General features: G+C 39.6%; 1 long non-coding RNA gene across 3 annotated transcripts in view; it reads right to left on the reverse strand.

Moving 5' to 3' along the window:
- Nucleotides 1-13,562, reverse strand: part of LOC107139240 — a 41,172-nt gene that overhangs the window by 10,507 nt on the left and 17,103 nt on the right. For 2 of the 3 annotated variants that reach the window (XR_007341085.1, XR_007341084.1), the window contains exons 5-6: nt 5,317-5,421; nt 825-1,015 (exon numbers count right to left, since the gene is read on the reverse strand). This is a non-coding gene — a long non-coding RNA (uncharacterized LOC107139240). The remainder of the gene's footprint in view (nt 1-824; nt 1,016-5,316; nt 5,422-13,562) is intronic. The other variant, XR_001503126.2, reaches the window with a different exon arrangement.

Below are 13,562 nucleotides of genomic sequence, written 5' to 3' on the forward strand. Positions count from 1 at the left end.
CAGGCCAAGGGCTTTGCTAAAATGAGGACTGGTCCAGCCTCTTACGTTCACTCAGCCACTTCTCTCCTTTTGCTCTTTGCTGCTCTTCTCCGTGTCACAATGACCTCCAGGTGGCTATGTCCTGGGTCCATTTCTCAGGCCTCATCTGATCTGCCCAGTTAGCAGCACCTGACCCAGCTGATAACTTCCTTTCCTTGAAACACTTTTCTCTCTGGCTTTCCTCCTACCTCACTGGCCATTCTGTCCTGGATTCTTCAGATGCTTCTCCTCATCCCCCCAGACTCTGCCTGGGGATCAGCATACAGACCTCTTCTTCTCTGTCCATGCTCACTCCCCAGGTGACCTTACCCAGGTTTGGGCTTCCCCAGTGTCCACGTGCATCGACTCCAAGGTGTGTGCCTGGCTCCAACACTTCCCTATACACATACATATGTAGGGAAGTGTTGGAGCCAGGCTTATATATATATATATATATATTCTTAAAGAACATAAGCATTATTGTATGATTTCTTGAAATCCAAAGAATCATATATGGGATTGATTTTTGATTTAGTAATAGGCAAAATGAAATTCCAAGTTCTGAGGCCAGTTCTTGGTGAAGTGGGAACCAGGAAGATTTCTACTCTTGTCACCTACGAGCTCAACAGTTTTGAGTAGCTTCCCACTACCGCTGGTGCTTTAAGGGTCCAAGTTCATACCTCTGTCATCCATCTTTTCTAGATTGCCCCCCATACCAGCACAATATATTTCCATTCTAGCTCCTCTGATATCTCCACTGTGTCCCTAAAGGGCTTGAACTTATCCTTCTCTGTATTCTTTCTTACTGTTTTTTCTGATGTGAAACATCTTCTTCCATTTCCTCCATCCATCTACTCAACTACTTCACTGCTGCTGTGAAGGAGCCCACAGCGGAGAGTCTGCCACCAAAATTCACGATTCACATCTAGGTTCTGCCCCAACTGGTCACATGACTTTGCACAAGTCGGGCAACCTCTCCGCACCTCAGTTTCTTTCTCTGTAAAATAATGACATTAACATTATAGGGTATTTGACAATTAACTATATTAAGTAGTGAAACAGGGTAGTGTCTCTGCTTGAGTGTTTGCTGTTGTTAACAATCTTCATTTTCAGTCCTCTTGATTTTGTCAGGTGAAATATGACAGCTGGATTTCTTTCCAGATGCTTCAGACATAGAGTTTAATGTCATTAAGTAATGAATATACCACGTTTTTTCCTCCTCAATTTGGAAGTACAGGTGAATCAAATCCATGATAAGGAATCCTTGGTACTATAAATAATTTCATTGACTTTTTTTTTGTTTCTGAACATACTGTCTAAACCACAGTGCAAATGTTACATTGAATTGAATTCAACTCTCATTTACTGGATCCAATTTAATCCAATCCACTATGAGGAGCAAAAGGATTAAAACAAGGTCCTGACCTTATAGAAGCACTACATATTCTGGAAGATTAATATATACCACCCACAGGGACTGGCTGGGAGTCTCTCCCCTCCCGAGGATGCCAACATTCTTCAATATTCAAATCCCTTATAGAAAATGGTGTGCTATTTGCAAATGACATATGCACATCCTCCTGTATTCTCTAATCATCTCTAGATGACTTATAACACCTAAGACAATGCCTTTGTTGTGTAAATAGCTATTATGCTTATTATATAGGCAATAATGACAAATAATAAAAGTCTTGACATCTTCACTACAGGTACAATTTTTAAAACTTTTTTTCTAAGCCAGACGTAGTGGCATACGCCTATAATCCCAAGGCTCAGGAGGCAGGAGGATGGCAAATTCAAAGCCAGCCTTAGGCACTTAGCAACTCAGCAAGACCGTGTATCTAAATAAAATATAAAAAGGGCTAGGGATGTGGCTCAGTGGTTAAACACTCCTGGATTCAATCCCTGGTACCAAAAATAATAAATAAATAAATAAATAAATAAAGATTCTATTGGTTGTGGGTGTGTACAGAGCCCACTGTATACAATTAACTTCCTGTACGCCATGTGGTTCTATAATGTGTATCTTCAGGGGTTTCCGTTTTCCTCCCAGTCACATCTTTTTATTATTTTGAACTTAGATGCATTTGTTCTCAGGAGCCAGTTTCTCGTTTTAATATGGCACACAAGACATTAGCTGAAGTCTATTACTATCTACTCAATGAAATTGTTTCTGAAACCCTGCCTGTTAATCTTTAACCTTGAGGTCCCTGCATAGTTTCCATGTTCATTAAATGATTAACTCACTTGCAGGAGGTATTTATGGTCCTTGGCTCAGCCTGAGCCTGCCTGTCCCAGGCAAGAGACAGAGATGGTTCCAGAATGGTCTCCCCAGCCCTCTCCTTGAATGCCTCTGGCTGCCCCATTTCTCTTCCCTGCCCTAGTCAACCCTCCATGTTCTTCTCCACCCTCACTTTAGACTCTCTTATTGCCTGTGCTCCTCATTGTGGTGAGAATTTGACTTTGCAGTCAATTTTATAAATGTTTAATCAGGTGTGCAGGTGAAACGATGAAAAATGAAGGGTGGGTGTTTTAAAATATTTATTCTGAAAACAAATTTAGCCATATTCAATCCAGCCTTTTCCCCAGGGGCCTGGGCTCCAACGTTCTCTTGTTCTACAACAGCCAGAGACACTCAGTCCTTGAAGGTGAATCCTGGAACTACAGCTTAATACCCATGAAATTAATTGTTTTTTCACGCTGAATAGTGTCCTCACCCTCTACTTTGTATAAACAGGCACTGAGATGCTTTATATGCCAGGCTTGTTTTACTTCGGAAAGACGATCCTTAAAGTAACTTCAGAAAATAGAAGGTCAACTCTAGAGATAAAAGGAAGCCACGATTATGTAAAAAATCCCTTCACTAAACTAAGACGTTGTTGACAGAAGTTGTAAAATAATCTTCCTCTGATGCAAGTTTTAAAGTATCTTAGAACAACAGGATTTATAAGGAAAATGCCTATGGTCATCTTTAGGTAGTATCTTGGCTCATTTTCCTCAAGGGAGGTTAGGGTGAACAAAGTACTTCTATTACCTGGTACTGGGCCACTTTAGAACATAAAATCCTGAGTATCTATGAGTATTTAACTACTGCAAGGGACAAAGAAATGCAGGTTGCTAGCATGGATGACAATGATTGTGACTATGTTTTGTTTTGTTTTGTTTTGTTTTTCCTGGAAAGTCAACAATGCTGACTCAGACCAAGTGGTGGCTTCATGTTGCTTTGGAAATCCTCCAATACATAAGCTTCAACTTTGAGGTATCTTTGTAGTCCAAGGTTGGGGGTTATGGGCTAACTTTTCCAAACTGGTACTCAATGCACTTGGTCCCAGGCTAACAATGACAAGGGAAGATGTCACACAGCTTACGAATATGGCTGGATGGAAGATTATGTGAACCACTACAATTCATCCTGGGCATTTTGGAAGACTCTTTTTCCCTTTGAGGATATATACCTAAGTTATGGCCACAGACCAGCAAAGACTTCCCCTTTTCTAACCATTTCAATGGTCCACACCATGTACAAAAGATGAGAGAAATCTGCATGATGACCCAGGCCAGGTACTAGTGAAACAGGAATTTGAGATCACAAGCCTCAAAAAGATGAATTAGATACATGAGAACATCATGGACAGAAAGGGCCACTGAAGCAGCAGGGATCTCCTTCCATGGGGCTCAGGAAGAAAGAGTTGCGTCAGGCAAGATTGAACCTTCAGCAGATTGGGCTACAGTTTTCAAGGGCCACCTAAAAGGGGATAATCCACGTGTTCTGCTGAATAATGGTTTTTAAGAATTTCATCAAAGTGAAAGAGGAACCTATTTAGCCCGAGTCTATCAGATTTATACCTGAAAGGAAGTTAAAACCTAAGTCATTAAAATGAAGGTCAGTTTCTTATACCTCAATGAAAGGTACTGGAAACCTTGCTAGAAGGTAATACAAAGATATTCTTGTGGAAAAGAAAATAAATATCTCTGGGTGAGATGTTAACATCAAAGCAAAAAAAAAAAAGTACTAATCAATTTAAAGAAAGAAAGAAGATTCTGTAACATCTTTTTTTTTTACATTACCTTATTTCTTCTGTGTGTGTGTGTGTGTGTGTTGGGGGATACCAGGTATTGAACTCAGGGGCACTCGACCACAGAGCCATATCCCCAGCCCTATTTTGTATTTTATTTAGAGACAGGGTCTCACTGAGTTGCTTAGCACCTTGTTTTTGCTGAGACTGGCTTTGAACTCGCAATCCTCCTGCCTCAGCCTCTTGAGCTGCTGTCATTATAGGCGTGTGCCACTGTACCTGGCCATAGATAGTTTGTACACTTAAATCAGATATAATTATTATTAATTTGATAATTAAAAATCCTAGCTATTTCTACGACATATTGTCTCCACTTGATATAATAATCTCTGTGTGGATGAAAGAGGAGAAAAACCCGGGGAATGCTTTGAAGACATAAGTATGAGGCCTCTCTGTTCCTGAGTAATGGGACAGACAGTGCCCCAAGGAGGAACCATCCTGCATGTGGGTGCTAATGAGCTCACAGAAATTAGATCTTTTGCTGCTTCCAAAGCCCCTATCCACTGAGTTACAGGCACTCTACTCCTGCACCATGCAAGAGTCTCTCCCCTGGAAACTCAGGGAACCCCTAGAGTGCCACTACAGAGCAGGCTAAGGCTGTCCTTCAGTGACACTGCTCCCAGCCCTCAGGTTCGGGCTCCTGCATTACATACTCCCGGGCTCCACCAGCCCCGCTGCATCTCTCAGCTGTTTCTTCCGAGCTGATGATTATCTGAGCCGCTGCTGCCCTCCTCTCCCCTCCATGGACCTGAGCTCTGAGCTCTATATCCAAATGCCTTTTAGATATCATCACAGAATGTCTCAAAGTTCTGTCAAACACTAAATATCCTAAATATTTTTTTCTCCCCCTCTCCCCAAATCTCCTCCATGGGCTGAATTCTGATGAATGAATGGCACCAGCACTCAAGTCAGTGACTCAAGACAGAGTCATCCTCTCTCGGGCTTCTTCAACCAGACACCAAGCTCTACTCATTCTGCCTCCAGACTCTCATCTCTCTCCTCTCTGTTCCCTGAAGAGTGACTGAATAAACCAGATGCCCTTGAGCTCCATCCACATTCCCACTTATCGGTAAATGCTCTGTAACCTTCCTCCTTGTTGTTGCCTTCCATGTTTCTTACCAGGATCATCTTTCCAAAATGTATATTGCATCAAGTCAGCACATTTCCCAGAGTGATCTTGGGTTTGTCATTAAAAGCCCTTCATAATTTGTCCTTTACTCACTTTTCCACTGGAATTGAATCATTGGCTCATGTACACAACAGCAGTGAGGGATGGTATACAACACCGGGGCTCAGGACATTGGCAGTGAATATAGAGTTGTGTTTTCTGAGAAGAAAGTTAGATGACAACTTTGATATGTCAAAGGAGAAACAAAAAATGGTTTACTATTTGAGATAAACAACAGTCTTGGAGACACCAGTGAACACCAGCAACTATGGGCTTCCATGTTTCATATTTCAACCAATGAAACAAAACGAAACAAATAGCTTCAGAAAGCAAATGGCATTATGGAGAATGTAGGATAAGAATGCAACCTGCAGGAGAGGCAAGGCTGAATGAATGTCAGTCAAGGCCTATAACATGTGACTCTTCAAAACAAGACCCTTGGCTTAATGAGAAACTTATCCCATCTATGTATGATATATCAAAGTGCATAAATGCATCTACTGTCATGTATAACTAAGTAAAACAAACTTTAAAATTAAAAAAAAATGAAAGAATAGGGTGTTATCAAAAAACATGGAGCCTTAAGTTTGATATGAGTGGTAGTTCACATTTTAAAAGTTTGGATATTTGAGCTGAAGAGATAAAGGTAAAAACTTCATGAAAAGTTCCAATAATAAAATCAAAGGTGATATCAAGTTAGAATAAAAAATTATGGGTGGAGAAAAAAATGTCTAAATTAAAATATGAAACTTCCATGGGAAAAAATACTTCACAGTACAGTTAGTTATTACACAAAATCCTCATTGCATATGACCCTGATGCCATCAAGATAAAACCAAAGAAACTAGGCTGAAACATGAAAAGAAGTAACTATGGGACTGGTCTGCCTTAGCATTTCTAAGTGTGAGTGGATAAGAGGAACATGACATTAGAAAATAGAAGGATCAATAGTAGTTTCTGAAGAGAGCTATTTGTTCTCTCCTAGATGAAGTAGAATCTGTCAAATACAGATAGTGGGTTAATAGCAGGGTAGATATAAGCTGTCTTCTTCTGCATTCTTCAGATTAAAGGAATTTCTCAATCATTTCAATGAAATATTTACATTGAGAGAGTGCAGATTTCTTATTTGTTTGAATATAGACTTAAAAATAAAAAATTAATAATAAAAAAGCATCATACTATTTAAAATATTGCAGAAGAAAAACCACAGTGAAAAAAATTTCAGAGAGATAGCACAACACTTGAAAACTTTATTAGTGACACCCATAAACCTAAGAAAAATGGCAGCACTGTTTTACATGGATTACATGGTTAGTAAATGCACAGATATTACAACAAATAAGGTACTTTATTTACTTTGAAATAGACCTGAAGTTTGCTAGTAGAACTGGGTATCAGAAAAGTTGTAGCTCATGGATTCATGGGAAATGGTGGAAAGAAGGTTATCTTAAATTGGGTGGATAAGGGTGGGTCTTATTTATAACATAGGTGGCTAACTGAAGTAGTTAGTTGGTAGATGTTTGAGATGTGTGGCTGTGTGCTTTTGGTATATTATTACATGACTCATTTCAGCTGGGTGCAGCTTTCTGTATTCACCTAGTGTTTTGCACAGACAAAAATTGTGCATAAGAAAACGTAAAATTCAAATTGTTGCCTAATGTGTCAATTATGTTGTAATAAATTCATATTTCCAAAAAAAAAGAACCAATAGAGACCAAGAAACAGATGAAAGTGATAATACTACCCCACACTGCAGGATCTAGGAAAACTTTCTATCAATGTCAGGGTACACGGAAGTGCACTGAGGAAACAAAACGGTGGTCCACCCAGCTCTCCCTCATGAAGCAGAACGTTTCCCTTGATCAGAGACACAGTCTGTCTAAGCAGAATTTGATTTGTGTGTGTTTTCTTCTGAGATAAACAGAATTGTTTCTTCTGTCTCCCCATCTCAGATTTCTAGAACTATTTGGAAACCATAACTTCCCTAAAACAATCTGATGTGTGTGTGTGTGTGTGTGTGTGTGTGTGTGTGTAGTAAATGCATGCTACGAAGTCGGTTCCTCATGAGTAATAATGATGGAGGTGTGAGTGAAAAACATTGTAACAATTATGGTCCTTTTAATACAGATTGAGCAACCCTAACCCCAAAATCCAAAAATCTAAAATGCTCCAGAATCCAAGAGTTTTGAATGCTGACATGGTGTCACAAGTGGGAAATTCCCTATTATAAAACATTGTTTCATGTTCAAAACTATTATAAATAAAATTACCTTCAGGCTCTGTGTATAAAATACAAATGAGCCATGAATGAATTTTATGTTTTGATTGGGTCCCCTTCTCAAGATACCTAATTATATTTATGCAAATATTCCAAAGTTTAAAATAATCTAAATTCAAAATGTTTCCAAATCATTTCAGATAAGGAATATTCAACCTATGATCATAAGAGAAGTAAGGCAAATATTATTTTATAGCACTTAATATGCCTGTATGTACAAATTGGTTTTTAGAACAATGCTATAGTAGAATAGCATACACTACATTATGAGAAAAATAGATTTAAAATTCCAAAATCTCAGTAACTAAGTTACCCCAATACAAGTTTATTTCTTGTTTATTGGAAGTTTGACTCAGGTAAGTAGTGATCTCCTCCACCTTATAACTCAGGGTTCAGGCTCTCTCCATGCTGGGATGCCACCCCAGGGCACTGTGGCAGAAAGCAAACCAGCTTGACCCCCTGAGCCTAATAATGACACAGACACTGCCACCCTTGGTGAACTGGCCAGAACTCATCACAGGAGAGGGTCTAAGAAATGCTAGCTCATGGATATGCCAGGGAGCACTAATTGTCTCTTTCTCAACCTCGGTGACAAAGGTGATAACATAATCCTCGTGATTTTTACAGATGATAAGAAACTGGCAAAAGGCAAAAAAATAAATAATGAATCCAAATTCACGCTGTGAGTAAGTGGCAGACCTGATATTTAAACTAGATGATCTGGCATCAGAATCCATGCTCTCAAATATTATGTTGTGTTGCCTTAGAAAGTAACAGACACACAAAAGTCATATTTGTAACAGAGAAACTATGAATGAGAATAGAAAATCCTCTCTTGAAACCCAGAACCACATAACTTGGTACTGGCTGGACACTGGCAATTGAGCAGCAAAATGTACAGTGGCTTTCTGTGGAGCTGAAGGCAGTCAACCAGCGGCTGGTAGTCAGCACCCCAGGGAAAGCCCTGCCTGGTACCTACTGGCAAAACAGCAAGACATGCCTGTCTAGACACAGCTTGTCTTGCTGAGATGAAGTAGGGTGGGAAAAAGCAGATTGACACACATAGGAAAGTCCAGTGTTAAAAAACCCAAGATAAAGGGAACAGGAGATTGGCAAATGTAGGGGTCTGCTCTAGAAAGGTGAGCTAACTTTTCTGTAAAGGTCTAGAACAAGTATTTTAGGCTTTACAGTTTCTGTCATAGTTCCCTAACTCCACAGAGCTGCAAGGAGACCATATATAAAGGATAGTGTGTGGCTATGCCCTGCAAAAGCAGACTGTGGGCCAGATGGGTCCCTGGGCTCCATGGTTTGCCAACTTCTGCCCTAAAAAAAAAAAAAAAACTACCTGGACGTCACAGAGAGTATTAATCTATAGGATATATAAAGAACTCAAAACACTTAACACCAGAAAACCAAATAATTCAATCAATAAATGGGCAAAGGAACTTAAAAGATACTTTGTAGAAGAAATATGAATGGTCAATAAATATGTGAAAAAAATGTTCAACCTCTCTAGCAATTAGAGAAAGCAAATTAAAACACTGATATTCCATCTCAATCCAGTCAGAATGGCAATTATCAAGAATACAAACAATAATAAGTGTTGGCGAGGATGTGGGAAAAAGATAACTCATACATTGCTGGTGGGGTTGCAAATTGGTGCACCCACTCTGGAAATTAGTATGGAGATTCCCCAGAAAACTTGGAATGGAATCACCATTTGGTTGGTTTCCAGCTATTCTACTCCTTGGTTTATACCCAAAGGACTTAAAATCAGCATACTACAATGACATAGCCATATCAATGTCATAGCAGCTCAATTTATAACGGCTAAACTATGAACCCAACCTGTGTGCCCTTCAACAGATGAATGGATGAAAAAAATGTGGTATAGCTACACGATGAAATATTACTTATCCTGAAGAAGAATGAAATTATGGCATTTGATGATATATTGATGGAACTGGAGAATATCATACTAAGTGAAATAAGTCAATTCCCCCCCACCAAAAAAAACAAAGGCCAAATGTTCTCTCTGACACACAGATGCTAACAATAAGGGGGAGGAGGGAAGAATAAAAGTTCAGTGGGTAGACAAAAGGGAATGAAGGGAAGGGAGGAGAATAGGAAAGACAGTAGAATGAATCAAACATAACTTTCCTATGTTCATATATGAATACATCACCTGTGTAACTCCACAACATGTACAACCACAAAAATTGGATCCTAATTAGAATAAGTTATTCTCCATGTATGTATATTATGCAGGATACACTCTACTATCATGTATATCTAAAAAGAACAAATTTTAAAAATTAAAAATAAAGGAAAGGTAACTAAAATTCAATATAAATGATCAGTAAACACTTGAAAAATACTCAATTTTATAAGAACACAAGAATTACAAATCTAAAGAGTAATGTGACTATTATTCGTGAGCAACTGAAAGTTTTTTTTTAAATACTTATTGTTAGAGAGGATCCAGTGATATGATTTTTATACATTTTTGATAAGAGTGAAAATAAATATTATTTTTCTTGAATTTAATTTAATAGGTCAAGAAACTTGAAGACATTATATACTTAAAATTCTATTTCCTATTAGGTGCTGCAGAACTTTTTATAAGAATTATTATCCCAACATTACTTAAACAATTTTAAAAAGAAAAACGTTTGAACTATTAACAATAGGAAAATAGATAAATAAAATATGGTGCATCCATGAGATAGAATATTGTAACTCATCAAAATTTCATTTTTTAAAACTATTTAGAGATAAGAAAAATAATATGCTAAAATACTAAGTAAAAATAGGATAGAAAATTATGTACATAAATATGTATAATAATATACATGCATAGATATGTGCCAATTTTTAAATGTATATTTAAAACCCCAGAAGATAAAGATGGAACAGAAACCATAAATATTAATGGTAACTAAGAATGTAGGATTATAGGAGAGTGCATCTTTATTTTCTCTATTATTTGCATTTTCCACTAAACATTTCAAAAGCAAGAAATAAAATTTATAAAACACAAAATGAAATTCATGGGTTTTTTGGGTCAGACCTGATTTGAATTTTAGCTCTCCTAAAATCACTTGCAGGTGGTCTTGGGCAAAACACTTTATACCCCTAACCTTGATTTTCTCATTTAAAAAAAAAAAGTGAAGATAATAACACCCACTTCCATGATTGTTTTCAAGGATCGCATGAGCTCATAGACATATAAAGTATCTATCACATAGTAAATTCTCAGTCAGTGTCAGTTACACTTTGAGAAGGCATACGAGTTTGGGATTGCATGGGAAAGGATGAGACTAGGAAGCTGAGAAATAGCCATATACGTTTTTATTTTTATGAGCAACAGCCAAGGGGTTGCATGGGGTTGCAGGGAGGAGAGGAAAGAGAGAAAGAAAGAGAGGGGTGTGGCATCTCTTCCCAGTCAGGATTTGGGTGACTGTGAGACAGCACTATCAGGAGCTGAGTGACAGAACAAGAACGCAGAGAAGCACCATGGTTCCTCCTCTGAACACAGGAGCTGGGAGAGAAACCTTGTCTTAGAAGGAAGCTGGCAAGGAGTCCTCAAGGACCACAGGGGAGGATCAAAGGGGTGGGGCTCAGCGCAACTTGCCCCTCAGCGAGCAGAGCGTCTGCATAGATGACCAGGTGCACTGCACACCAGATCCCACCACTGTGGGTTTGTTCCCTGAGATTTTCCGCCCACTAGCCAAGTTCTGTGACAAAGCACAGGCATTGCAGAAGAAGTCTACTGGGAGGAGAGGGAGGTGAATGGGAGGCCCAAAGAGAGGAATACCAAAGAAAAAGTAGTGAAGAAAGGACTTGGCACTAACAGTGGGGTCCCCAGAGCACAAAATCTCTGCGCCTTCACCAAGGAATGCACTGAGGATAATAGCCCATTAAATGACACCAGGGAGGTGCCAACAGCAGTTGGCAAACAGTTCCTCAAGTCTCCCTGGCTCCTCTTCACCTCTCAGCACCCCTCCAGGGGCATCTACATACCAGATGCAACTGCCAAGTCAACTCCTCTCCTCTGCCTGACACTCCCACCCACTCCCTAGACCCCACTAAACCTGCAGCTTTTGGGGGCTAATTCCTTTTTCACCCCTTTTGGTACTGGCACCCCTTTCTTTGGCCTTCTGAGAAAGTTTCTGTGGCTTCCAGAATCCTACACTGACATTCGTGTGGCTCTCACAGCTCTGCGGTGGCATTGTCAGTGACCTCGTCTTCTTGCCCACTAGACTATGTGAAGGCTGTCCAACAGGCCACTGTTGCTCAGGTTCCTAGCCCGGCATCCAACACACTAACGCAGCTGGTGCCTCTTAAGGTCACTTTTCAGCATGTCACCACACCCAGCACAGCTCTCCCTGAGCTTCTGGACCCATCTTTCAGCACACAGAACAAAGTGATCTCAAAAATCACTTTGATTTTGGGAAGCAATGAGGAGCCACAGGAACTATGAATTTAAGGTGGGGCAAGAAAGAAGACCAGGCTACAAGACAGCTGCATAATTTCACCCCATTGCATCTTTTGCCAGTCTTCCCTCTGTCTCACGTTCCCTGCAAGACTGTGGTATGTCTGCCAAAGGCTGGGCAGAGATGAGTGAAACAAATTAGGTGGCCAATCTCCAATTTGGCTAATGGTTCTTGCAGTCCATATAATTTTGAACCTAAATCTGAAGTCTATATTTTCTTGGCCATAAAGGCAGCAAACCAGTTCTTGGCAGAACTGAGGACGTGATCTTGTCAGTAAGGTAATAAGAACAAGCACTATCTATTTAGCACTAACTATAAGCTATGTAGTGTGCTGGGTGTTTTATACATATTATTTCAATTAATCCTCAGTATAAACCTTTGAGAGAGCACTGTTGGCCCAATTTCACAAATGAAGAAATTAATAGAGTCTGAGTAACTTGGACTGGAGATATAGCTCAGTGGTAGAGAGTTTGCCAGTCTGTGCAAAGCCCTGGGTTCCATTCCCAGCATCACAGCAGGGGGGTGGGGGGTGTTTGAGTAACTTGCCCAAGTCACATGACTAAAAGGTGGTACAGTCAGAATTTGAAACAAGTCTTTCTGTCTTAGCCAAACTGTACTGCCAAGATTCAGGAATATAAGGAACTTATTAGAGATCACTCTGAAAACCAGCAATTAGGAAAGACCTGACTTCAAATTAGATGTTCAACTGTGATGGTAAGTGACTTATCTAAAAGACAAAGAATCTGGTTGGATTATTGATAAGTATGCAGCCTTCAAGAGACTTAGGTTGTGCTGGTAGCAATCACGGACCTCAAAAGCATGTTAGAAGTTGACCCCAATTAACACCACTGAGCATTATCAGTTTGGCTGTAATATCATGTAACTGCTACAACATCCTTAAAGGGTCAGGTTCTGTTTTCTAGGGTCATTGATGACAGTTCTGTTTTCAGAATAAACAGCTAGAGTGGGATAAGAATTCCCAGTGGATATTTGGCCTCCAGAGGTGTCTATGAACCACATTTTAAGCCCTAGAAATAAATACATCCACTCGCCAAAAGGTCTGTCCATCATGTTGGCTCAGACAAAGATAAACCCAATTAGATATAACCAACAAAGTGAGGAAAGTTGCTGAGCAGAGGAAAATTCCACACCATTAAAAAGGCAGCAAGACAAATCTACTTTTCTATGGCTTTAAGAGGACCTGGGGTGACTGGATTAACTCTGACATCTGTGCTCAGATTCGAACCTTTGGTGGAAGAAAAGCTTATGGCTTAATTTTGCAAGACCCAGCATGGAACCTTTGTTGGTCAGCAGGGAGATGGGGTCTGAGAAAATTGGATTAGAGCTCCTGATATAAGGACTTGAGGGGAAGTATAATTATAAGCAACTCTAGCAGACCTGTCTTTTCCCTGTGTGATGTTTCAATTCCAGAAAAGATCACAGGGTAAGAAAAAACAAATCTTTACTGATCTGTCCCATAGAGCAAGTGAGCTGATCTTAGACTGCAACTACTGCTGGTAACTGGG

Source organism: Marmota marmota, unplaced genomic scaffold (genome assembly GCF_001458135.2).
Source record: "Marmota marmota marmota unplaced genomic scaffold, marMar, whole genome shotgun sequence".
Taxonomy (NCBI): Eukaryota; Metazoa; Chordata; class Mammalia; order Rodentia; family Sciuridae; genus Marmota; species Marmota marmota.